This window comes from Spermophilus citellus, assembly GCF_964194105.1.
Source record: "Spermophilus citellus genome assembly, chromosome: 10".
In the NCBI taxonomy this organism is placed as follows: Eukaryota; Metazoa; Chordata; class Mammalia; order Rodentia; family Sciuridae; genus Spermophilus; species Spermophilus citellus.
In genome coordinates this window covers 5,920,203-5,946,930 of record NC_138197.1, presented here as the reverse complement: position 1 = coordinate 5,946,930, position 26,728 = coordinate 5,920,203, and the positions used below count along the sequence as shown (strand labels likewise).

Below are 26,728 nucleotides of genomic sequence, written 5' to 3'. Positions count from 1 at the left end.
TCTGCTCTCTGCTGTGTGGAGGGTGCGTGTAAACGACACGGTGCTGCGTGTGGCTGACAGGCCGTCTTTGCAGGTCATCCAAGCCGTGGCTGGTGTCCATGCCCACTCCCCTCCATCGTCCAGTGGCACGGCCTGTGAGCTGCCACGTGATGGACAGCCAGGCCATCCTGGTGTGGGACAGGAGGAGTCCTGCTGGCGAACGTCTGTGCTTCCGTCAGCACCCTAGCAGGTGCGTCTCCAAGTCGTCCAACACCTGCTGTTGCCCTCTTCCTACGTAGTCACCCTCCTGGGTCTGAAGTGGCACCCTGTGACACCAGATGATTGGCCTTCCGTGACGTGGAGCCGCTTCTCAGCTGCCTAGTAGACATTTGTAAGGTCTTCTTTGGAGCCCCGCCCATTTGCATCCTGGGTGATCTGTCTTTTCACCGTGGGTTATGAAGATCCTTGGTATGTTCTGGATAAAAGTCTCTTATCAGACGCGATCTGATGACACTTTCTCCTCCCTGGGGCCTTTCTTTTCCATTCTCAATGATTTTTTTTTTTTTTTTTTTGCAACACAGACTTTCTAAAATTTTAGACAATCTATCTTTTTGTGTGTGTGTTTTCAGTGTCTTTATTGAATAAATTATTTACTCCTATATTTTCTCCTAAGTGATTTCCTTAAAAACTGTCTAACCTCATTATTCATCAAGTACTTTCTGTTCTCCATTGGCGTTGGGGACTCTCTGGACTCTCTGCCTGTCTCCGCACCCACCATGAGGGTTGGCAGGTGAATGTCAGGCATTAGACCCTCAGCGGGTGTGGACCGAGGGCACCTGATGCACAGCACCACAAATGGCAGGCCAGCCCCAGAGCAACAGGCACCGACTGGTCGGCGGCATCCAGTGCCAGGAGCGCAGGGCCTGGGGCTGGAGCCACCCGTGGGCCCCCAACAGCAGCCTGCGGCCAGAGAGAGCCTTCCACAGCCTCCTCGGGCAGGTGCAGGATCTCTGGCCTCTTGGGTTGTTTGTTTATTCTGCAAGTTGAATTCAATTCTTTTCTTTCTTTTTTTTTCTCTCAAAGTACTGGTAAACAGTATCAAATGCTGATAAGTGGATAGGAATATAGCTCCTAATACTGATGAATATGAAAACAGAGCTGATAAACATAAATACAGATTGTATACACAGCCATACTTACTGATTGAGAATTCTACTGGAAAACTTTTTTAAAAATACTTTTTGTTATCTGGGTTGCATAAACTGCTAAGAAATAGCCAGGCACAGTGGCGCAGGCCTGTAATCCCAGCCGCTCGGGAGGCTGAGACAAGAGGATCACGAGTTCAAAGCCAGCCTCAGCAAAAGCAAGGTGCTAAGCAATAAAATACAAAATAGGTCGGGGGAAGTGGCTCAGTGGCCTAGTGCCCTGGGTTCAGTCCCCAGTACCCCCTCCCTGAAAAAAAATCATAACAACTCTGTATCCTTTCTAACAAGGAGTTCTTTTCATTTCTTGCTTAGACCTCCTGGGCTGTGTGCTTGGTGTCCACAGGGACAAGTGGCCTCCTGGCATGCCCTCCCTGGCCAGCTCCTCCCTGGACTTGCTGTGGGCTAATGCGGTGCCCTGACTGCTTCTCATGGAACTAGAAACGCCAAACAGCTCTGCCCTGTCCATGCTGTGGTTTCAGGGCCCAGAAACTTGGGATCTGGGTTAAAGGACCTGAGGTTCTCTTGAGCCAGGAGCCGAGGTTCAATTGGGGGAGCACCAGCCCTATCTCTCCCTGCACCCCTTTTCTCTGTCCTTCCAAGCTGTCCCTGGAACTTTTCCTTTAAACTGTTTTCATGAGAAAATAATCACACCTGTGCCTCGCCCAGGGCTCTGCACCGCCAGTGCCACTGGAGGAGCTGTGTCCAGCTGTTGGTGGAACCGGAGATTCTGTGAGCAGCTGGACATGGGGGCTGTGGGAGGGACTGCAGACCTGCAGGTAGTCATGACCACGGGCTCGCACAGATGGGGCACTGTTGGGAGACCAACAGCACAGCGGCCTGGTCATCTCAGGTGGTGTGTGCAGCTCCTGAGTCTCCAGGATTGGGCCCTGTGTGCACCGTCAGGCTGAGGCCTCCAGCACAGCCAGGCAGGGCCGGGCAGACCTCACCACCACAGGGCCCTCGGAAGGAGGAGGTCAGCCTGGAGGGAGCATGAGCTGGGCTCAGACCACTGCTGCAGCCGGGCCTCCACATGGCTCACAACAGTCACACCGGCATGCACACATGTGCAAGCACAGACGTGTGCTATGGGTGTGCATGCACGTAGGTGCTTGCATGCACCCGAATATATGGGTGCGCTCACACATGTGCACACACTTCAGCCAAGGAGCGAAGTTTCGCTCTGTCTGTCTACCTCAGCCCCTGCACACTAGCCAGCTGCCTGGCTGCCCCCAGGCAAGGGGACAGTGGCTCTTAAGAAAAGACCTGCTCAGGCAGGCTGGGGACCCTCGGGCTCCATCCCTCCTCTGCAGGGGGGTCATCTTCCCTCAGGACTCACCCTTCAGGAACCAACTCTGTCAACGGATTCCCCAGGACCCCCACCCCAAACTTGGTCCAAGCCCCTCTTCCTGTCTAGTACACGGTCGGCCGTCCTGCGGCTCCAGCCCCGTGTCTGGACTCCCCCTCTCCTGGGCTCACCCAGCCCACCAGCACCTTTGGTTCAGCCTCAGGATGCACCCGGAATCCCACCATCCTGGAGCCTCCTCAGTGGCCTGCAGTGTAGACCTGCGTCTGCTCTCTGAGTGGCAGCCAGCAGGACAGAGGATGGAAAGGCCTCACTGATCCCCCAGTCCTGCCAGAGCTCAGGATCGAAGCTGTCACCTTCACAGTGGCCAGTGAGGCCTGGCTGCAGGGATCCTCTCTTCCCTCCCTGGTCACTGGGCTCCAGCCACAGTGTCCCCTCGGCTCTCACTGTTCCCATTCCCTAGAGTGCTCTTCCCAGGGATGGTCTCATGACTTCTCCCAGGCCTTCTTCAAGACCATCCACGGGGCTTCCTGACCACATGCTTCCCGATAGGTGACAGTCAGGGCGGGAAGATTGCGGGCTTGCAGGCTCCTGTTTGACCATGGGTGGGGCCTCCCGCTAATGCTGACCTTAGGGAGGTGCCAGCCCAGCATAAGCAAGAACCCAGGACTGCCAGAGTGGACGTGAGGGAGGGTGGAGGTGGCCACCTGCCCTCAGCCATGCACAACCCACAGGACAGGAACTGTCCCATGCCACTTCCAACAGAGCCCTCCCCTGATCTACTGGCCTATGCTGCGAAGGCCGCGATAGGACAGCTGCTCCCCCTGTGGACAGCCACAGAAGCATGGCTCCATGAGACTGGAGATGGGGACAGCAGGAGGGGCAATACCACAAGGCAGGAGGCAGAGGAGCCTTGGAAAGCTGCCTGAAGTGGGGGCACTGCAGCTGGGCTGGGTGGGCGGCGGGTCGCAGCAGTGGGCGGTAGAGGCAGGAAGGCCTCTGGCTCCCCTCGGCCTTCCCCTGGGCCCTCCTCCCTTGCCCTAGCCCCATGCGGCTCCCGTGACCTCAGGCCAAGACTGATCAGGGGTTCAGCTCACTTGTTTGTATTCTGGTGTAAAAGCTTCTAGAAGCTTCAACCATCCCATGTGGTTTCATTGTCTTGTTGGCATCAATGAGGGCAGAGGTGTGTTGCTGACTCAGGAGGAGAGATGCCCTGGAGCGCGGAGGAGAGGGACCTACCTGGGAGTCCACGTCCTGGAGCGCTGGGGGGCGGAGGGGGCTCTGAAGACTAAGGAGCAGATGGAGAAGGCGCAGGAGCTGCCTGAGCCAATGGACACCTGGGGGTCGCCCCCCCACCCCCCGGTGCAGCTCTGTCCATCTGTGCAGACTCAGCCCAGGCACCAGCTCACCTGGGGAAGCTGTGCGTCTAGCAGCGCCACAGCAGGCCTGTCTGCAGTGGGGAGATGGACCCTGGACCATTCTCCCCAGAACCTGATGTCTGACACTGCCCTCGGCACGCCTCCTCGGGCCTGTTAGAAGGTGGTCAGTCCCCCACCAGGGAGCATGGGCTCAGCACCCACAGGATGGGCCAGTTACCCTGTAAGCCACAGCCGCTCTTTGTGGCAGTGAGAAGCCCCCAGGAGCGCTGCTGGGCAGGGCTGCTGGTGCCAAGCTTGGACCTGGGCCAGCCCTGCTCCAGCTTCTGGGGCAGGGGAGAAGGAAAGCCATCTTGGTCCCACCACCGGCCACCCCTGGGCGCTTCCCTGGGATGGGCCTGTCCAGCCACTGGGACCAGGAGCTACAATGCAGGGCTCTGCCTGTCCTCAGGGCTCCTGCTACCTACCCCCCACCTCAGAAGGAACCCCCAAGGACAGCATTCCCATTCTATTTCCATCCCTAGCTGCCGTCCATGGCCACCTACTCCCACCTGGTGGGGGGAGTGACCCTGGAGCACAACACCCAGGGCTTGTCTCCAAAGATGCTGTCTCTGGACTTATCTGGGAAAAGACCAGCTGCCACCCCTCCCTGCCTGGCCCAGGTCAGTGTCCAGGGAGTGGGCTACGAGGCTTCACTGCCCTGAGTCTGAGTGGAACTGTCCACGGACTTGCCATTTGTCCTCCACACCACCCAGGCCACGCTGCCACGATTCCCAGCTAAGGGCAGAGGACAGAGGAAGGTGGGTCAACCAGCAAGGGCAGAGCCAGGTCCCACCTGCAAGTGGGATGCCAGAGCTGTTGGGTGCAGAGCAGGCTGAACAGATGTTGGCCGCAAGATAGCCCACACACTCAAACCCCCCTCTATCTGGTCCTTTATCACCTGTTTGTGTCAAGTCCCGCTCAAGGCTGAGCACTCAACCCCACTTGGGCCAACATGGCAGCATGCAGACCCAGAGGCCCCATTAGATTTGGGCTATAAAAACTCCCTCCTGCCAGGCCCCTCTCTCTTGCTCTTTCTCTCTTGCTCTCTCTCTCTTGCTCTTTATCTTTCTTGCGCGCACTCTCCGTCTCTCTCTTGTTCTTGATCTCTCCCTGTTCATCTCTTCTCTCTCTCTCTCTCTCTCTCTCTCTCTCTCTCTCTCTCTCTCTCTCTTTCCTTCCTTCTTTTCTCTTTGTTGCACTGCTGCAATAAAGATCTTTTGGTCACTCCGAGTGTTGTGGTCACTTTCCTTTCAAGAGCCACATGCACACATTGTCTGTGACTATTCTGGGTCACAAGGAGCCACACTTTAGTGCTGTCTCAGAGCTCGCAGGTCCTAAGCCCAGGCCCAGCTCAGCGGTGCCTCTGTCCCGGGTCTCACGGACTGTGACCCAGTCTGGGGGGGTGGATATGTCCTCACATAGGAGGACTCAGGAATGCAAGCCCCCGAGGTGCCTGTGATCCCAACTCTGTGACTTCAGGCAGCCGCCAGGTCTGAAAGACAACCAGCTCCCTGCCAGGAACCAGCCGAGCTGCGGGTCCTGCTCGCTCCCCTGACCTGCGGGCGGGCTGGGCCCATTACTGTGCCGAGTAAATGCATCTACTGTCTCGTTTGGTGTGCGAGTTGAGGCCCAGCCAGAGAGGCGGGTCCGGGGTGAGAAGGACTCTTGTTTCCGCGGCCTCCAGCTGCCCGCGGCCCTCCTCCTCGGCCTCCCCCACCGCTGGCGCACCGCGGCCTCGGACTCCCGGGTCCTCTGGCATCTGCCTCCCGAGGCTCAGACTCGGACAGCCTGCAGCGGTGGAGGGTCGTCGCCCCCGACCCGCCAGGTGGGGAGGGCCCTGCGGGGGCAAGAGAAGGAGGCCGCGTCCCCTGCGCGGGTTGGCGGGGTCCAGGGCCTCACCCTGTAAACGCGCCCCACGTCCGGCGCCCGGGACCAGGCCCCCAGACCCAGGCGGGGCGGGAAGGGGCGGGCCCTCCTGTCAATCATACTGCCCTTTCCCAGGCTGGCCAATCAGAAGACACCCCTCCCCACTGCCCTGTGGCCCTGGGGGGGTCCCCTGGGAGAGTCGGTCTAGTGGGGGACGTGGCCCGGCTCCTGAGAACGCTCGGAGACCCCGCCTCTGCCCCGAAGGCGCTCCGCGGAGAGGAGGCGGAGAGGGACGGCCCGCAGGTGCGCCCCCGGCGGGGCTGGAGCGGAGCCTTGGCTCCAGAGGCCACCGTTCCGGCCACCGCGCTGGGCCCCATTCCTGCCCGCCTGTCCACCGTGAGCACGGGGGATGGGGCTGGCCACAGGATCCTGAGGCCCAGAGCAGGTCCCGGCAGCACCTCGCTGCACCCCTCTCCCCTGAAAAGTGTGGCGAGCACAAGCCCTCAGCCCCGCCCACCCCCACCCCCGCCGAGGGCCGGGAGAGGCCCAGGGGCTGGCCGCTGGACCCTGAAGACCAGCAGGGCTGTGGCCAGCCAGCGCCCAGAGGAGAGGACCCCGGCTCGCCGGAGTCTCTGTGGCGGAGTGATTAAACAAACCTCAGCCTCAGAGGGTCAGCTGGCCCCAGACGGTGACTCAGAGGGGCTGCTCTTGGGAGAACCCGAGTGGCAGAGGGCTAGGTGGACCTTTGCTTCCTGTGTCTGGTGGCTCTCCATCTGGGATCAGTGACCTCATGAAGCCGACTCAGGCCGCCCACCCTTCTCTCTCAGAGGGAGACTCAGGCCTCACGTGGGTGTTCCCCGCTCTGCAAGGCCAGGGTCCTGGTGGTGGCCTGCGAAGGCCCGGCTCTGTGCTCTTGCTGACCGGCTCATGGCCCCTGGGGAGCCAGCCCCACCTCCAGGACTGGCCACTCTCAGCAGCAGCCCAGCACTCTGTGGGGAGGGACGTTTTCAGCCAGGGCTTTGCAAACTGGGAGCACTGTGTGGTCACATGGGTCCAGTCACTAAGGGCTGAGACCAACATGTGCAAGGCCCAGGGGCTACCACGCCCAGGGCAGAGGTGGGTGTCCTCTGCTGTCCCCTGCCAGAGCCTCTCCTCACACTTCCTGTCTGGATCAGAGCCCCGGTCTGAAGCCTAAGGCTGCTGAGCAGATGCTCCTCCACCCCTCCCTTCCTCAGGGCCTGGACCAGCTCCGAGTGCCTGAGGGTGACCCGAAACTCCCTGTAGCCATGACAGTGGGCCCAGCTCTTGGGAACCCAGTCTGGCCACCACAGCGCCTTCCTGGTCCGTCCCAGTTCGTGCCATCCACTCCATTAATCATAATGATTTTAATTAAGAAGATAAGAAACAGCTCATCAAAGATTTAATTATAATTAGAAGCTAACAACACTTGGATGAGTCAGATGACCCGAGTGGCTGCTGGTTCTCACCACCCTGTCAGGCACCAAAGACAGCGCAGGAGGCACCCAGAAGGCGTAGGATCCCGGCCCCCCAGCACTGTGAGGGGCCCCGCCAGCCCTGACTGTCCCCAGTTGGGAGGACCAGTCCTGGTGTGGTCACTGGCCTGAGCTCAGGAGGGTGCACATCCCCTGGTGTCCTCGATCTCCGTGGAGGACATTCGCTTTGTGCCCCGCCCTGGCCACACCCACCAGGGGGCACGCTCTCCAGGCCAGCTCCTGGTTCACTGCTGGGACCCGAGGAAGAAGAGGTCCCTGAGTTGGCGGAGGAAGGAGCACGTGGAGGGAGGGGAGCTCTCGGCTGGGCCTGGGGCTGGGAGCTGGGTACAGGGTGCCTGGGAACAGGGAAGACTTCCTGGAAGGGCCTGGGCCTGGCTTGAGAGTGGGTGGCAGCCTGCAGGCCACTGGGGGACACTGGCCTAGAACCCACAGAAACAGGCAGTAGGAGCAGCCTGAGGGGCACCAGTAGTGTGGGCTGGGCCCACTGCCAGGGCTCCGTGTACCCTGGTAGTGTGATGTCACCTTCAGAGGCCCCTGTCCCTTTGGGGATACTGACGCAGCCCTGGCAGAATGGAAGGAGGCTGCCATGGCCTGCCTGATTGGGGCTGGACCTGGAGTGGGCAGAAGGGCACCAGAGCCCCAGCGCAGGCCGGAGGTGCTGGAGTCAGGGCTCAGGTCTTTCCAGACAGCCTGGGTCACAGCCGGGTGCTCTGAGGGACCATGGGACATGAGGCCTTGTCCCTGCTCTCCTCCTCTTGCCCGGTCAGTGGCAGAGGCAGGCTGAGCCGGCCTGGCCCTGATGTGGAGTGCCGCTGGACCTGGGCTCTGAGGAGGTCCTTTTCCTCTTCCGGCAGCCCTGCCTGGCCTCTGCCTGTCTTCCCCTGGCTCCCCCAGCCCCTGGCACCTCCTGGTCTTGAAGCATCTCTCCTTCCTCTTGTGACCCGAGTCATTGGATGGGGGTCCACCTTCAGTCCAGGGTGATCATATCTTGATATCTGAATCACCTCTGCAGACACCAAATACGGTCACATTTACAAGTGTCAGGATTTGGATGTGGACACAGCATGGGGGACAGATACTGAGACCGTGTGGCTGGTGGCAAGTCACTGACCCTCTCTGAGCCTCTGCTTACACACATTGAGTAGGAGCCTCCCTCTGAGGGAAGCCAAGGACCAGAGGGTCCATACTCCATGGGCCTGTCCATAGCAGGTTCTCAGGCCTTCAATTAGGACCAGAGGATGGGAACAGACACTGTCTCAGGGACTTGTTAGTCCTGCCCCGTGGCTACCGGGGGCAGTACTGAGCTCATCTGTCCCTGGGTAAGACACGGGCCTCCACCCCACCTTGGGGAGGCAGGGACATCACTTCCCGGGTCCTTCCAGGCCTCCAGCCAGGAGGCCCTCTAGGTATTGCACACCCGTTCCAGCTGAGAGAAATTGCAAACCAAATTAGCCAAAGCTTTAATAGAAATTGATTTTAACTGAACTCACTCTGCAGACGGCCACTCTGCTGACCGCCCCACTGTGTCTGGTCTGATCTGGGACCTTGCAGGGCTCCTCCTGCCGAGGCAGCTTTTCTTCTTGTCTCCTGGTGATCACTGAGCTCCACCTCCAGGCTGCTGGGAATCTCCTTCCCACCCTGCGTCTCTGCTCACGTGAAGAAACGTTCCCCTGAACTGGTAGGAGAAGCGCGGAGTCCTCCACCCTGAGCCCTCACAGCCGGTGCTGAAGCAGGAGCCTGAGGCAGTTCCCATCTGGGAAGGGCGAAACCTGCCTGTCCCCTGCTCAGGCCCTTCTGTCGGGGGACTGTGCCACCCCTGATTTGGGAGGTGGGCATAATCTCCAAGACACTGGCTAGGAGAGTCTTGGCCCAGGACCTGAGTCACGTGGTCTGGAAGGTCGGATCTGACAGGGAGGAGGGCTTGGCATCAGAACCCTGTTTGGGGACCACCCAGTGGTGAGCGTGCGTGCGCTGCACATCTGAGCGCTCAGGTCACCAACTCTTTGGCCCTGAGCCCCCAATCCCACCCACCAGCCAGGTGAGTCCAGGGACACCTTGCTGCTGAGACTCAGCCCTAAGCGGCAGGTGCCTGCCTGGTGCCCTGTGTCCCTGCCCAGTGCCACACAGAGCAGTTGACAGCATCTGCCGAGGCAGAGCCCCAGGTCATCACCTAGGCCACAGGCCCTGGCCTCCGGAGGAGCACCTACCTCTTTGGTCCACGGTCCTCAGCTCTGCAGAGACCAGAGCCATCACAGCCAACTGCCTGCCCTGGGGCAGGCACAGCCTCCTGAAATTCTCCACCCCAGCTTCAGGGGCCTCCAAAGCCCACCCTGGGCAGTGCTCAAGGGTCCGGTCCCCACCTCCCCTGGGTCACAGCCTCCGGCAGTCAGGCAGGAGCCTCTTCCCCCAGGATGTGGCTGCACTGGCCCCGCCCCCACCCTCACTCCTGCCTCGTTCCCTGCCCTCCCTGGGTCCTTTGCCCTTGGCATCTGGGCTGCCCAGGGGTCTCCTCAGAACTGCCCCCGGCCCCAGCCCTGCATCCCGACAGTTGGCTCCACCCTGACCGGTCTCCCCCAGCTGGCTCTCTGACCACGGCTGCAGGGCTCTGCTGGCCAAGCCACTCTGTGTCCTGGGTGCTCAGGCCCCTGCCTGTTAGAAACCCCTTCTCCTCTGTTTCCACCCTGGGACCTGGGACCTGGGAGGTTGGCTGTTGGAAGTAATCATGAAGCAAATGTTCCATTTGATCCAAGAGTTGGAGCTGACATCTTGCTGTGGGAGCCTAGAAGCATCAGGTGTGAAGGATGTGCAGCCCTCTCCTGGCCCAGAATCATGCTGGTGACCCACTATGGGAGATGCAAGGTATTGTCTTCATGAAACACAAACTGGAGCCCAGAGAGGGGATGTCACTTGCCCAAAGACACACAGCAGCTTGGCTGAGCTGGCATTGGGTCCATGGTCCTGATTCTCCAGCTCCAAGCTGTCCTGCACCCCAGCCTGGTCATTTCTCACCCTCACAGTGTACAGATGAGCAAGACAGGAGCAGTTCTCATTGCTGGATTTCAAATAAAATAAAAAGAAAAGAGCTTTTGAGGACACTCAAGCCCTTCAGATGGTGTCTCCGCCGCTGGCCGTGACAGAGCCTGATTCCTGCCCAGGAAGGTGCTGCACATCCCTGGAACCACACAGCTTCCTTCTGATCCTATTTCTGGAAACTAAAAGCTGGAGAGATGGACGTGGCTCTTTGAAGCTTGACGGGGCTCGGGGAGGCGGGTCCTGGCCGCCGCAGCATCTCTCTGAGGGAAGAAAGAGGTTGGTGCCTGGAGACCCTGTGCTCCGACGAGGGCTTCTCTGTTTAGAGACACTTTTCCTCCAGGGTATGCTCCCTGGCCACCCAGAGAGGCCACAGGTAGCAGGAAGCATGGCTCTGCCCACCCCTCATTCACCCTCTTTCTTAGGTATCGATCGACTCCCTGTTTCCTCCCAAAGGACCCCTCCCAAGCCAGCCACCCCGACTGTGAAAGTGGGCACCATGACCCAAGCCAGCTAATCTGCGCCCTGGGGGAGACACAAGTTTATAGGAAGCCAAGATTAGCAGCTCTGTGCCTGGAGTGGCCATGACCACCTGTGTCCCCCTGAAGTGGAAGCCAAATAAAACTACACAGGAAAGCAGAGGAGAGAGAGAGAGATTCGCGTGACCTTTGAGATTGTACAGTCTAAACCTCCTGGATCCAGCTGTGCCTGAAGCTCATCGTCTGCCCCTTACATTTTCCAATTCTATGGAGCAATCAACTGTCCTATTTCAAGTTTTGAGAGAGACATCTGCCATTTGCACAGGAAAAATCTCTGACCACTCAGAAGCCACCCTCGGGACTGGTCTGGCTGGCCAGCTGCCTCCTGGAGGCACAAGTGCCAGACAGGACGCCACCACTCTGGGCGGAAGAGCCATCTTGCAGGGGGTGAGGGGCTCTCACCAGGCCCTGCAGCATCTCCAGCTGAGGTCACGGCTCAGAGACCACAAAAGGCAGGGCCACCTCCAGGCAGGAAAACCCACCCTGCCACAGCACCCTCCACAGGGGCCACCCCGACGCGTCCAGCCTGCCGCCAGCCCCTGAATGATGTTGTGAAGCACAAAGTTTAAGTCAGGGTCTGGCTGCGCGGAGGTTCCCTGGGTCTCTGGGCGTGTGTTGGAGGAGCCGCGAGGCTGGGTCGGGCTGGGGTTGGCTAACTCTTGGCAGGCACTCTGGTGCCGCCCAGGCCCCCAGCGCACCTCCTGCCAGCCACCTCCACTTTTGCCGCGGGGACTGGCTGGTCAGCGGGCCATGGGCAAGGAGTCCCTGTCCCTTGCCACACACCTCTCCAGCTCACGCCTCCACACTCACGGACCACCGCAAAGGCCGGCCGGCCACGCAGCCCTTGGTCTGAGGAGCCTAGAACAGGTGGGGCACCCGTAAGGGCACCCTGGGGCTGGCACAGAGGTACGGCCAGCCGCCGTGAGCGCCCAGGGCCCACCTGGCCTCTCCCTCCCTCCCTCACCTCCCCATGAATCTATTTTAAGAGATCATAATTTTCTTTACATCCACCTCCGAGCTGTGCCAGGGAGAAGGGGGGCACACACACATCCGGCGGGCCGCGGGGAAAGCCGTCGGGTAGCGCAGCCCAGCTGGGGGCTCCCGCTGACCCCCGTCCAGGCCCCCGCCCTGCCAGGTGGAGGCAGAGGCCATGCTGCACCCCCTTGGGGACCTGGGGGCCCTCACCTGGCTCCACACTGGTGTCCCAAGGCTTGAGGCAGGGCCTGGGGATCTGGGGAGGCCCAGCATGTGTGTGGCCACCCGTATTGGGCCCCTGCTTCCCCAAAGCCCATCTGGGCGGGCGGCTGAGCACAGCCCTGGCTTCCACCGTGTCTGGGCCCCGGTCGGTACGCCCTTGACCCCGCTGCCCTCCTGCGTCAGGAGGACCAGCTCTGCTGTCCCAGGCCTGACTCTCGTGGGGCTGCCATGGCACACTGCGGTCAGAGCGCTTGGCCTCTCTCTGGGCCTCCAGGCAGGGCCAGGGCTCTCTGGAGACTCATCCCCTGGACCATTCACCTCTGCCTCCAAGGCGGCCCTGTGCCCAGGGAAGCGGTCCTGCAGTGTTGGGCAAGTGGACTCTGCCTTCAGGTGTCCAGAGGGAGTTCCTCACTGAGGGTGTGATATTCTAGGAGTGGACAGACCTAGGCCAAGTGGCCAGCATGTCCCAGGTTGGCCCCGGAGACGGCAGCACACTCCCTGCTCCGGGTGTTGTGGCCCACCATCTGCGTGGCCTGGGACCCTGGGTGCCCTCGGAAGCCTGGTGGGTGACCAGCCCTGGCAAGAGCAGGGAGGGCTCCAAGAGGGTGCTCGGGGCTCTGGAGCTGGGCCTTCGCCAGCAGCCTCAGGGTCTAGCCCTGGCTGTGGCCACACCCGGGACTCCAGGGAGGATGGACAAGCAGACGGGTCCTTCTGCCTCCCCTGAGGGGGAGCCCAGCTTGGGGGGTAGGGGCCCAGCCGAGCTGGTGACCCACACCTGCATGTCCGCTCAAGGCCATGGGCAGGCAGCAGGCTGGCCTGCCCCACTGGCCCCTTCTGGGTCTATTTTTGCTCTCTGGCCACACAACAGAGGCAGCCGCTGGGACTTATCTCTAGGACAGAGGCGGCTTTGTGCCTCGGCCCCTGGGCCTCCTCTCATGACAAGAGCCCGTGGGGGAGGGGCTCCCTGGCCAGACACCTCCCCAGGCTCTGAGGCCCTGTTCCCGGGAGGCCCCCAGCCGGCCGGTCCCCTGGCCAGGGCCAGGCGTTCCAAGATGTCTCCGCAAGCCCGAGGGGCCCTCCTTCAGCCTCAGTGCCCCTCTGCCTCCCAGGCCCTCTGCCTCCCAGGCTCTGAGGCCCGCGCTGCCCGGCCGCCAGCTCCCCGTCCAGGGAAGTCCCCCGTCTCCTCCGGGGCCTGAGGTGAAGAGGTGGGGCAGATGATCTTAGCAAGACCGAGAGCCGGAGGACGGCAGAACTGGAGGCTCCTGCGGCAGGCCGCGGGGTTCCTGCTGGCTGGGCCGTCCTGCCCCTGCATCTCTGCCACCAGGACTGCTGGGCCCCTCGAGGGGCCCAGCAGAAGATGGCCAGCTGCACCCTGTGTCACCGTCACGCTCCCCAGTGGCTGGTAGGTGTGAGCACAGTCACCAGGCCAGGGGTCACCATGGGTCAGCTCTGCAGCCCAGGATGAGCCTGCGGGTGCTGATCTCAGGCATCGGTGCCACTTCCCTGCCTTCAAGGGGGTCAGGCTGGCCCTGGGCCACACCCACACAGTGCAGCCTGGAGGTACGTTCCTCAAGGGGAGGGCCGCCAGGGCTTCTCTGTCCTCCTGACTGGGGCCACCTCCAGACCCTCCTCCTGTCGTCTTTCAGTCAAGGTGTGACTGTGGGTGGTCCACCCAGTAATGGGCACATCTCACCCAGGACCCAGTCAAGACTTCCTCCTCCAGCCAGGCCTGGGGGTGCACGCCTGTGAGCCCAGAGACCCGAGAGTCTGAGGCAGGAGGATCTCAGGTTGGAGGCCAGCCTCAGTAGTTTAGTGAGACTTCCTCTCAAAGCAAAAACTAAAATGGGCTGGAGATGTAGCCCAATGGTTAGGCACCCTGGATCCAATCCCTGGTACCAAACTAAAAAGCCCAGTCTAGACAAATGAAAAGACTGGGTCTTGCCGAAGACGGAGGGCCAGGTGGTCTGGGTGCCCTCTTCACCACCTGGACCATGAATGTGAGAGGCGGGGAGGAACCCCGGGGACTTCTTGGGGATGCAGCCGCCTGTCTGGTCACCAAATCTGCCTGGAGATGAGAGCCACAGCTCTGCAAGCCCAAATCGGGAGCAGGCGCACAGCCGCAGCTGACCCTGGCTCTGGGGTCTGCTCGCTGGGCCAGGACTGGCATGAAGCCCGCCCTCAAGGGTCCCTGCATGACCAACCCAACGGCAAGACACCAGGGACGTGCAGATGGCCTCATTCCATGACTCTGGAAGTCAGCCTTACGCAGGGTGCACGCACACTGGAGTCGGAGGAGCCCCGTGCCGCCCCCCCAGGAAGGCGCCACCATCATGGCCACCCCATCCAGGCTCCAGAAAGTCCTCTGCAGCAGCTGCGGTCAGTGCCCACCCACAAGCCCTCCGCTTCCTCACCACGGGTCAGCTCTGCTCCTCCTGGGCTCCGTGAGAAGAGTTACTGGACAGGGCAGAGCCCACCTCCTCTACCCGATGCTGCCTCAGGGCTTCCAAGGTGTGCCCTCCCCACCAGCTGCCCTCTGTGGGGGCCATCTCTGCCCAGCCAGTGCCCTCGGAGGGCTCCCAGCCGCCCTCTAGTTGACCTGTCCTCAGCAAAGCCGCTCCAAGTGCTCTCTCAAAGGACTGTGCTTGGCCTCTCGTGGGCGCGCCTCCTGGGGGAGAGCTGCTGCCCGGGCAGGCGGAGGCTGGTCTTGGTCTCCAGAGGACGTGCGGGCCTTCCCGGTCCCACCAGCGGCCGGCTGCTCTGCATCCCCTGCCCTGGGGAGTGTCTGTGAGCCCAGCTGTCTGGGGGAGGGGACACCCTGCCCTGTGCTTTCAGCTGCCGGTCCCGGCCTGCTGACACCGGCAGTCCCTCCCTTCTCCTGTGTCCTCCTTCATGGTTTATTTCTTGGTTCCAGGGATTTAACCCAGGGCTGCTTCACCACGGACCCACATCCCAGCCCATTTCGAGACAGGGTCCTGCTAAGTTGCCCAGGGCCTCACCAAATGGCTGAGGCTGTCCTTGGACTTGCAATCCTCCTGACTCAGCCTCCTGAGCTGTGAGAGTACAGGCGTGGGACACTGCGCCCAACACTGACCATTTTAATGAAGGCAAGTCCGTCCCTTCCTCCCCTCCTCTGTCACTGCTTTGGTGTTGGCATGAGAACACAGTCCCCGGCATTTTATTTTGCAGGCAGCCACAAGGAAGTGGCCGCTGAGGGCAGTGCTGGCCCCAGTGAGTGGGAGAAAGGGCCGCAGTCCCCTGCTCTCCCGGCCCCACTGCCCGAGGCGGCCCCAGATGGAGGCCTGGGGCCACCCCTGGCAGGCACTGCAGTGAGGGTGTATGGGCCCCTCCCCGGGAGGACAGTGCCCGTGCGTGGCTCCTGGCAGGGCTCACTCTGCACACTGATCCACGAGGGGCCAGGCCACGCTCGGGCCCCTGGACCACGGGCCTCCTCCACCTCTCTGTCTCCAGCTGTGGCTCTCTGGGCCCCTGCACTGTTGGGATTGAGTCAACTCCTACAAAGTGACTCGGGGGTTTCTTTGAGGTTCCAAGCAACCATCTGGACCTGGCACCCGTGACTGGGTGACCTCCCACTTTCCATCTGTCCGTCACTCAGCTGCATGTCCTAGGTCTGAGCACAGGTGATAACACACTCAGATCCATTCCTAAGTATTCTATATGTTGACACCTGTTGAGAGCCACAGCCAAAGCGGCCCCAGCAAACTTCCAGCTGATTGGCTCACAGCAGCCCCAGCAAATTTCCAGCTGTCAGCTGATTGGCTCCTCTTGGGTGACACTCATTGGGCTGTTTCCCCGCCCTTTCAGACCACGGATCTGCTCATTGGGGGACTCTTTTGGCTCCACCCACTCGACCCAGCCAATCGACCTCAAGAGCAGGAGGAGTGGGGGGTTGAGAGGCTGGTGGGAAGCCAGTGGTGGCAGTTGGGCTCTGAGGGAATTCCTGAAGAGCTGTGTGGTGGTGCCGTGTGTGTGTGTGTGTGTGTGTGTGTGTGTGTGTGTGTGTGTGTGTGTTCTAAAAATAAAGTTCATTTCTGCTTGACAAGTGGCTCCTGAATTGTGCCCAGCCAGACTGTGGCAGACACCACTGCAATAAATTCTAAATTTTGCTTGTCCCATCTTGGCCACTAGCACGTGGAGACGCCCTGACTGTTGACACTGACCTGTGTCCGGTGACCTTCTGAGATGGGATTCTCATGTCTGGAAGAGTTCTGCAGAATGAGTTTTGGGGTTCCCCATGGGAAGGTCCTAGGTCCTCTCCTCCAGCACGTGTGGCTTCTGTGTCTGTGTGCCCTGGGACGCTGGCTGGGCCCTGCAGGGTGAGGTGAGATGCCAGAGGCAAGGACAGGCCTCCGTCCCTCCTGACGGCAGGCTGCACAGCCCTGGACCTGGCACTGAGTGAGCTGTGGGTTCCCACGAAGGCCCCTCACTGCTTTTCCAGTTTGGGCAATCCCCTGTTGCTGGTCTGTGAGAGTTTTCCTGTTTAGCTGAACAGGCGTCAGGTGCTCTCAGCTGTGGGCCTCTCTCCCCCTTCCTCATGCCAATGTGAAGACTTGAATCGATGGGTCTTGAATATGGAACTCACCTTGCATTCCTGGGGTGACTCTCCCCCGACCCTGGCACGTTATTCTTCTTATGTATTCCTGGACTACGTTTTTAATTTCTTTCTTAAATATTTGTTTTGTTTTTTTTCAAAGCTAACCTAATCTATTTTATTTTGTTTTTTTTACAGTCTGGGGATTGAACCCAGGGAGCTGTACCTCTGAGCCACATCCCCAGCCCTTTTTATTTCACTAAGTTGCTGAAACTGGCCTCAAACCTGTGACCCCCCCTCAGCCTGTGAGCCGCTGGGACCACAGGTGGGCGACGTAGGGAGCCTTTCACATCTGTGTTCATGAGGATGTCTGTCCGTCTGTCTTTGTCAGGTTTAGTATTAGGAGTGTCCGGGCCTCAGAATACGTTTAAATGCTTTTTTACCCCTCCTCTGTTTTCTGAGAACTCAGTGAGGCTGATGCTATTTTTTCTTTAATGTTTTATAGAACTCGACCCTGAGGCCTGGAGTCCCCTGGTGGGTGTCCCCTGGTGGGCGTCCCTTGCTCAGCGCAGCCGTGGGGTCCTCTTTCCGACCTCGTGAGCCCCTGAGCTGGCCACGCCCAAGGCCCCTGCCCGTGTGTCCTCAGCAGTGTGTTGTGCCCGGGGCTGGCTCTCCTCGTCTGCACCCGTTTGGGTTCATCCATCGTGGTTCTCGGTTCCCTGCTTACGTGTGGATGGGCCTTTCTCCTGGAATCTGGCTGGACTCTCTCTGCTCCTCTGTGGCCGTGAGTGTGGGGACCCGACCAGGCCCTGCTCCGGGGGGCGCTGTGTTTGTCCATTTTTTTCTCTCTTCCAACTTGAGTCATTTTGGAAACCCGCCTTCCCGCTTGCCAGCACTGTCACCTGCCCTTGGGTCAGCCCTGCAGGGAAGGCGTCACTTGAGATCTTTGTGGCTCTGTGTTAAATATCTGCCTTTCCGAAGGTCATGTCCATCTGCTGGGGGTGCTACCAAGCCTTCCCCTCACGCTCAGCTTCGCTGAGTTATGTGAACGGAGTTGGGCTTCCCTGGCTGCCCACACACCCTGGGCGTCAGGGAGGGCACTGACCCTCGGCGCTGGACGCGGCCACTGGCCTGGCTTCTTCCCGAACCCCTCCTCCTTCACACTGGACTCGCTGTCCACCCCTGAATGTTGCTGCTTTTTCCTGACAAGTGATCAGCTTTCTAATAATCCTCTTGAGCTGTGGGTACTTCATTCGACCCTCTCGAGAGGCGTCATTTGGACTTTCCCTTTAGAAGCAGAGACCCTCCCCTGGGGACCCTCTGGCTCCGAGCTCCGCCCTGTGGTGTGGGTGGAAGCCCTGCGCCCGCAGGCAGGGCCAACACTGGCTCTGCTGTCCCGGGCAGCTCATTTCTAGCTCTCTGGGAGCTGGCCACCACCCCAAATGCTTCCCGTCCCCAATGCAGGGGCAGGTGCCTTAGACCAACAGAAAAGAAAGAGGCCCAGAGAAGGAAGAGCCTCCTGCCAGGAGCCTGTGTTGGAACATGAACACACGCCCGCATCCTACAGATGCAGCCTCTGGAGAGAGCAAGTGCCAAGAGCAGGGCGTACAGCCCCGGAGCTGGGATGTCAACTCAGTGGACAGCCCCAACCCCCTGGGCAAGCAGTGACAGCTATGAGGTAGACTACAGCCCCAATGCCAAGGAACAGAGAGGGCAGTCACTCCCTCCACGCTGCACAGCCCCCTCGGCAGCTGGACCCCGGGCACATGAGTATCACTCATTGCACGGCTGGTGGCCAAAGAGATGGCGAGAGGGAGACAGCAGGGTCCAGGCTGGGGAAGCAGAGGGGCACAGAGACCTCTGTGCCAACACTTTCCCTGCACAGGTGGGGAAACTGAGGCCCAGCCGGAGGGACCCTCCTCACCCAAGCTGCGTGATGAGTTGCCAGGGGATCAACAGCCTGGTTGCTCCTCCCTCTGAATTCTGCCACCGCCCCTTGGCTCTCCCTGGAACTGCAGGAAGGCCCTGGTGGGCGCAGATGCCCGGCTCCACATGGCCACCCCGCCCTGGTCTACTGCCCCATGGACACAAAGCCACCTCTGGCTGCAGCCTTCTCTCCTCTCCCTGTGACATTCAGAAACCCGGGACTTTCCAGAACTCTGAAAAGGCTCCCCAGGACCAGCTCCAGGGGTTGGTTCCAAATACCACAATTTCATTTCGTCTGAAAGGCAGCTCTGGGAGCAAAGCAAGACTCTGGCAATACGCACACCGGCAGACCCTCCCACCCAGAGCCAGAGGAGGAAGGACGAGGGGAGGGAAGAGGGACGAGTGGATGCCAGAAGGGGCTGAGTCTGGGGCAGACGCTGCAAGACCAGGTGTTCTGAGGGTGGTGACAGGAAGAGGAGCCTGGCATCGTCCCTCCCAGGCAGGAGCCAATCCAACCACGCACACAGCAGCTCTGCTGAAACTGAGCAACTTGGAACCCACGGAGCTGCTGACAGTGAGTCGGTCCCCCCACGGTGCCCAGGGGAGCGTGTCTCGCTGCTGCTGCATGGAGGAGTCTGGCACCCACTGTTTGAAACAGAATATCGGCATCTCTATGCCTCAGCAATGTGGCTGCCCGTGCGTGTGGGCATTTCGGAGAGCCCCACTCCGAGAGGCATGTCAGCAGCCAGCATGGCCGCACCCAGCTTCATGGTCCTGAGCTGCCAGCCACACAGATGCCCACGGTTCACCATGTGGCTTGCAGCCTGCAGCCATGGCCTGTTTGTGCGGGAGGCTGTCACAGCAGTGTGAAGCCACCTCCTGAGCTGGGCCCACCATGAAGATGGTCGGTCGACCCCTCCCTGCCCAACGGAAGCCCACAGCGTGACACATCCCGCACCCATCTACACCGAAAATCCCCAGCAGGCCAGACCCTTCCTTGGTGCTGTGCCTTGAAACGATACCGCCTTAACCAGGGGCACAGGGACTTGCTGGGAGGAAAAAATAACATTCCAAACTTACCAAAAACTTAGAAGTTTATACTAGAACCAGGGAAAGACTACTGAATTCCCCTTGGAATTTGCAGCAACAGCGGCAGCCGGGTTTGCGTGCAGAATGCAACATTGTCGCTGACCCGCAAGAATACTTTGTCCCTGGCTTTTAACTAAAACAAGCAGGCAGCGCCGTGGGCGCTTAGCGGAGGGATCATTCCGCAGCCCCTCCCAGGGCTCAGGCGGAGGGTGTCGAGGGGCAGAGGGAGAAAAGAAAGAGTGTGAATGACGCCCCTGAAGTATCGGGACCCCAGGAAGGAAGACTCACCAGAGCAAGCACCCAGCTTCCGGCCCGAATCTGGGGGACGTGGGCACTGTCCCTCAGCACTGGTGGGCAGGGCCAGAGCACCAGCTGCAGCCCTGCCCTCTGCGTGGCCTGTTTCCCTGGCTGGCCATCTGGCAAGGCCATTATGAGAACCTCGGTGACCCGCACAGAGCCCCCAGAGGCCCGTGGAGGCTGCTGTAGACCACGAAACACCACATTGTTTTAGGCAGCTTCAATGTCCCCAGCGCGGGGCAATGTCCCGGAAGGTGGGTGTGGGGGTGCCAGGAGCCCCCAGAGGAGAACCTTGGGGAGGAGCCCTCCCCTCCCAGGTGCTCAGCAGGCACCAGGCTGGGCCCGCCGGACCCCACACAGCCCCCAGCACTGGGCCAGCTCAGCAGCCTTAGGGCCGTGGTGCTCACCTGGCCCCCTTGGGACCACCCAGGGAGTTTGGAAAAATCTGCTGCCCCCAGCCTGTGGGCCTGGCCAGTCCAGGTCTGGGGAGCAGCCTGTGTGTGCAGAGGGAGCCTCTGCCTGGGCCCTTCTGCAGTGGGTTGTGGATGCCCCGCAGCAGCAGACTGAGGACGCTGGAGTGGCCACACGGGAGAGAAGACACCCCGAAGCTGTTGGCCACCTAACCCCACATGACATGTCATCCAGCACCTCGTTCCCCAGTCTGCAGACCCACCTGCCCACCCCCGCCCCGCTGCGTGGCCTCCCAGTGGACACTCTGTCCTGAGCCTGCCTGGCCACCCCATCCAGCGAGGGGGGCTGCACACCCACCTGGGCAGGGAGGCGGCCAGCGCCTGCTTCTGCCGCTCACAGTCTCCGGGTCTGGGTGGGCTACGGCATCCAAGGGACCAGGAAGCTGCTGAGCTCTGGAGGGGCCAGCCTGCAGCTGCCAACCAGCAGGCTGAGCTGGCCCTGGACCTGAGGACCCAGGGGTCCTTTCTGGCTGACTAGGTATTGGGATGGGCAGATGAGAATGGGGGACCGGGTCGCCAGCCAGGCGTCTCTGCTGACCCCTCCTCAGGTGACCAGCGGGTGCCGGGGACAGAGGACAAAGGAAGGGGAAGGGGTGGCCAGGAGCACCCGGCTGGCCGGGGTTTACCAAGTTGCAGCTGAGCCCAGAGGCTCCCATGGGCACTGGGTCTCCTGGCGCAGAGGGGACACCATTCAGGGTCAGCTGGCAGCCTGGGGAGTGCCTGCTGCATGCCCGACCCTGGAGGGCGAAGGGTGCTGACTGGCACTCAGCTGGTGCATCTTAAGGACTTCTAGAGGCTGAAAAACATCCCCAGACAAGTGACGCCGTGGCGAGGAAGTGTCTGTGACAGATTAAGCACAAAGGATCAGCAGCACCCAGGATGTGCCAACTCCCTCCTGCCACCAAGAAAAGACGACTGGCTCAGAAGGAAAGAAGGCAGGGATGGGAGTGGCCGCTGGTACCCAGCAGCCACCAGGGAGACATGCCACCCGCCAGGCCAGGAGGGCACCAACCACCCGCTGGCAGTGGCTCCCCAACTCCAGACGCAGAAACTCCAGCCTGAGTGTCCCGGTGGCAGGTGCCCTGGCCACTCATGGGTCCTGTGGGAGCACAGGGCGGGGGCTGGGAGAGGGGGCTGGACACCACCATCAGCTCTCAGGGCCTCCTGTAGGAGCCTGTGTTCCCCCATGCAGCAGGCACAGGCTCAGAGCCAGCCGCGGACCCCAAACTCCCAGGGCCATGACCCCACAGGGCTGTCAGAGGGCGTTAACTCGAGGACGAGCAGTCACCAGTCACCAGGCGCGCGCGTATACACACACACACACACACACACACACACACACACACACAAGGTCTGTGCTGGGAACCCTGGGGTGACAGGAGTCAGACCGGAACTGGTGCACCCAGGAGCCTACAGAGAGGGCAAACCAGTGGGCGGAACCAAGGTCACACCACCACAGTGCCCTCCTCAGCCCCTCAGGGACGCACGGCCTGGCGCTGGCCAGGGAGGTTTCTCTGGAGGAGAGCAGAGGGCTGCTCCCAGGTGCAAGGCACCTGCACAGGGCTCCTGCCAGATGTCCTGGAGTCAGCAGCACTGGGCATCCGCTCTGCCCTGGCCCACAGGTGGCCTCCACTCTCTGGCTCAAGGGCCAGCCCTATCCCACTCCTGTCCCGCCCTCCTCCCTTCTCGCTGGCTCTCCCCCTCCACCTCCCTCAGTTTGTCTTCTGTCTCCCCTCCCCTCCCCTCCCCTCTTTCCTTCCCCTCTCTTTCTCCCTCCCCTCCCCTCCCCTCTCCTCCTCCCCTCTCCTCTCCAGTCCTCCCCTCCCCTCCTCCCCTTCCCTCCCCTCCTCCCCTTCTCTCCCCTCCTCCCTCCTCCCCTTCCCTCCCCTCCTCCCCTTCCCTCCCCTCCTCCCTCCTCCCTTCCCTCCCCTCCTCCCTTCCCTCCCCTCCTCCCCTTCCCTCCCCTCCTCCCTTCCCCTCCCCTCCTTCCTTCTCCCCTCTCCTCTCCTCTCCTCCCCTCCCCAAGTCCCTGCCCCTCTCCTCCTCCCCTTCCTTCCCCCTTCCTTTTTCTTCTCTGGCTCTCCCTCTCCCCTCCCCTCCTCTCCTGCTCTCTCTCCCTCTCCCCTCCCCTCCTCTCCTGCTCTCTCTCCCTCTCCCCTCCTCTCCTACTCTGTCTCCCTCTCCCCTCCTCTCCTACTCTCTCCCACCCCCCCTCTCCTACTCTATCTCCCTCTACCCTCCTCTCCTGCTCTCTCTCCCTCTCCCCTCCTCTCCTGCTCTCTCCCTCTCCCTTCCCCTCCTCTCCTGCTCTCTCCCTCTCCCCTCCTCTCCTGCTCTCTCCCTCTCCCCTCCTCTCCCACGCTCTCTCCCTCTCCCCTCCTCTCCCACTCTCTCTCCCTCTCCCCTCCTCTCCCACTCTCTCTCCCTCTCCCCTCCTCTCCTGCTCTCTCTCCCTCTCCCCTCCTCTCCTGCTCTCTCCCTCTCCCCTCCTCTCCTGCTCTCTCCCTCTCCCCTCCTCTCCTGCTCTCTCCCTCTCCCCTCCTCTCCTGGTCTCTCTCCCTCTCCCCTCCTCTCCCACTCTCTCTCCCTCTCCCCTCCTCTCCTGCTCTCTCTCCCTCTCCCTCTCCCCTCCTCTCCTGCTCTCTCTCCCTCTCCCCTCCTCTCCTGCTCTCTCCCTCTCCCCTCCTCTCCTGCTCTCTCCCTCTCCCCTCCTCTCCTGCTCTCTCCCTCTCCCCTCCTCTCCTGGTCTCTCTCCCTCTCCCCTCCTCTCCCACTCTCTCTCCCTCTCCCCTCCTCTCCTGCTCTCTCTCCCTCTCCCTCTCCCCTCCTCTCCTGCTCTCTCTCCCTCTCCCCTCCTCTCCTGCTCTCTCTCCCTCTCCCCTCCTCTCCTGCTCTCTCTCCCTCTCCCCTCCTCTCCTGCTCTCTCCCTCTCCCCTCCTCTCCTGCTCTCTCCCTCTCCCCTCCTCTCCTGCTCTCTCCCTCTCCCCTCCTCTCCCACTCTCTCTCCCTCTCCCCTCCTCTCCCACTCTCTCTCCCTCTCCCCTCCTCTCCTGCTCTCTCCCTCTCCCCTCCTCTCCCACTCTCTCTCCCTCTCCCCTCCTCTCCCACTCTCTCTCCCTCTCCCCTCCTCTCCTGCTCTCTCCCTCTCCCCTCCTCTCCCACTCTCTCTCCCTCTCCCCTCCTCTCCCACTCTCTCTCCCTCTCCCCTCCTCTCCTGCTCTCTCCCTCTCCCCTCCTCTCCTGCTCTCTCCCTCTCCCCTCCTCTCCTGCTCTCTCCCTCTCCCCTCCTCTCCTGGTCTCTCTCCCTCTCCCCTCCTCTCCCACTCTCTCTCCCTCTCCCCTCCTCTCCTGCTCTCTCTCCCTCTCCCTCTCCCCTCCTCTCCTGCTCTCTCTCCCTCTCCCCTCCTCTCCTGCTCTCTCTCCCTCTCCCCTCCTCTCCTGCTCTCTCCCTCTCCCCTCCTCTCCTGCTCTCTCCCTCTCCCCTCCTCTCCTGCTCTCTCCCTCTCCCCTCCTCTCCCACTCTCTCTCCCTCTCCCCTCCTCTCCCACTCTCTCTCCCTCTCCCCTCCTCTCCTGCTCTCTCTCCCTCTCCCTCTCCCCTCCTCTCCTGCTCTCTCTCCCCTCCCCTCCTCTCCTGCTCTCTCTCCCTCTCCCTCTCCCCTCCTCTCCTGCTCTCTCTCCCCTCCCCTCCTCTCCTGTTCTGTCTCCCTCTCATGGTGAGACAGAGACAGAGGGATTTGCAAGAAAGAGCAGGATTAGGAAGAGAATGATAGGGGCAGCCACAAAGAGCAAATTCTGTACCTGAGGCTCCTGTAGAAGTCCCGGCGAGGCCTATTAGGAGCCCAGAAGCCACCAGACTTAGAGCCTTCAAAACTGGATTTCAAATTCTCTTTGAAATGTTTATAATTGGCCACTCATAAAGCCATCACCCAGACGGTCCTGTCTCAGGGCAGTGTCTCAGACAAAGGAACACAATCCGTCCACCTACATGTAATTTCAAAGTAAGGCAAGTCCGACCCTGACATTCCTGAAACACTCTGAGGGCGATACACAGACCACAGGACTGCTTCTTCCTCCTGTCCCAGATGACCAGGTTCTTCTCTGGAATACTTCAGTGGCCTGTCTTTCCAGCACTCCACGGCACCTTTCCCCGGGCCCCTCCCTCTTGAACCTGACCATCTCTTCCCTCTCCTTTTCTTTCTGATCCTGCTGTACAAAACTCCCCCAGGACTAGCCTGGTTGGCCAGAGAGGGAAGTTGCTGGGTCGTGGAACCCTTGGATTCGTTATCTGAAAAGCAGAGACAAAACTGTGATCTCACAGATTTGTGGGAAAAGTTAAATGAAATATATATAAAACATTTAATAAAGGAATGGGTATCCGGTAGACAATTAACAATTGTCTGTTCCCATAGGGAAAACTCAAATGTGTGTGTATGGTTTAATTTTTTAGAAGAATTTACTATTCCATATAAAATTATTCTATCTTGTATAAAAATGGACTCATCAATTTGGGGGGAATGTTCTCCTAATTTATGGCAAGGAAAGCTGGGGAGTAAAGTTACTATTATGCAAACTTTCCCCCCAGAGGATTCCCGTATTGATATTCTAATGAAAATAGTCTCCCAAATTCTGCATTTTATGTGTGTATGCTAGCATTTATGTTATATTCTGAATTAACAAACATCAAACGCTAAAAATTACATATGCATAAAAATTGGGAAAGGGATACACATCTTTTGTAAATCTCAGTGGAGTACATTCAAACCTCTAGCCCTACCAGATACTCCCAGATTAAACCACATGGTAACTTTGGAATAGGGGAACATTAATGACTACAAAACAATAAGAAGGCTGTTTGGGCATGTGCTAAAAAAAAATCTTTAAAGCCAGGCTGTGTCCTTTTCATCGGATGCGTCCTAATGAATATCATTCTCCATAAAGAACCTTCTGGCTCACTTACATGCTTTCTGTTTGTTAAAATAGCACTCGAGTCATTTTATGGCACCCAGAGTTAACACAAACCCCAAACAAAATATAAAGGAAAGAGTGTCAAAAGAACCAACTTTTAAACTCTGTACTTTTTATTATTAGATGCTATTTCTAACTTGTTAAAATTGATCAAATAGAAAGCTGGGAAAAGAGAAAAAATTAAGCCAACTAGAAAAGTGTGACTTGGATTTAATATTTTATAATTGCCAAGGGACATACTGAGATCAATGAATTTTTGCCTGAGATGAACGTCAGAAAGAGATGTACTTCAGTCTTTTAGGGAACATTCGTCTATTTAATTCTTGTGTCTGATGCATGTGAAATAGGCCTGCCTCGGCCTTCTTTCTTTGCCAGGGGCACCGCTGGCAGCAGACATTACCAGTTTTAATAGGCCGCTGTCTGAGGAGTGGCAAGGGATCCGATAACCCATCGACTCTAATGGATCTGCCTGTTTATTCACTTACACCTTTTTTTTCCCCCCAGCTAATTTTAGTTTTGCATGCTGAGTTGTTTCGCTTTGAATTAAATGAATAGAAACAAAGGGAAAAGTCTGTGCTGCTAATAAACCATGATCATAATCCCCAGCCCCTCTCAACTGGCTTCTCCACGTCCCAGGTACACAGTCTGAGAACAGATTCACGGTGGCGATTTCTCCACTTGTTGACGAAATTAGCATTTCATACATGCTCAAATTTAGAGGAAAAATTAGATTATTTAAATCACTTTATGTATAATGTGCTGCTGTTTGCAGTAGATCCAAATGCCCAGCCTCAGGCCCCAGACGTCCTCAGATTTCAGACACTGGTCAGTGACTCTTCTTGCCTGGGGTGGTGAGGGGTCACCCCACAGCTCTCTCTGCAGGGTCATACGAAGAGGACAAATGCTGAAATGCTTTGCTTTGTCTAATAAAAAACCAAAGAGACACAAGGAGGCTCTGGCTAGGTGCCCTTCAACAGAAATAACAGGAGTCAATGGTTTAAAAACAACCCCACCCCAACCTTCTCTTTGTGCCCAGAGAGCTTGAAGAAAGTCCCAGAAACCTTTTAGTTGAAGCCTACCATAGGCTATGAAATGAATAAGAATGTCCAGTATAAGAGGGGGTGGAGGGACGGGCCAGTGTCTCCTCATTTTCTGAATAAAAGCTATTTTCTGTGGTGGGGCTTAAAATTGACAGAAAGACCTGGTGGGCAGGACCCAGCCCTCACCTGCTGGTTGCTAGTGGTTCCAGGAGGTTAAAGGGACTGCCACCTCCCCCCTATCCTAGGATGGAGGGTGGTGCCCTAAGCTTTCAGAAGGCATTCTCCACTTGTGGGAATGAATAACACTCTCCCATCCCCAAACCAGAAGATTCACCTCAA

General features: G+C 59.3%; 1 long non-coding RNA gene across 1 annotated transcript; it reads left to right on the top strand.

Moving 5' to 3' along the window:
- Positions 1-16,228: 16,228 nt before the first annotated feature.
- On the top strand, positions 16,229-18,521 carry LOC308658909. Its single transcript, XR_014024253.1, has 3 exons — positions 16,229-16,925; positions 17,106-17,384; positions 18,168-18,521. It is a non-coding gene; the product is annotated as an uncharacterized lncRNA (long non-coding RNA).
- The last annotated feature ends 8,207 nt before the right edge of the window (positions 18,522-26,728 follow it).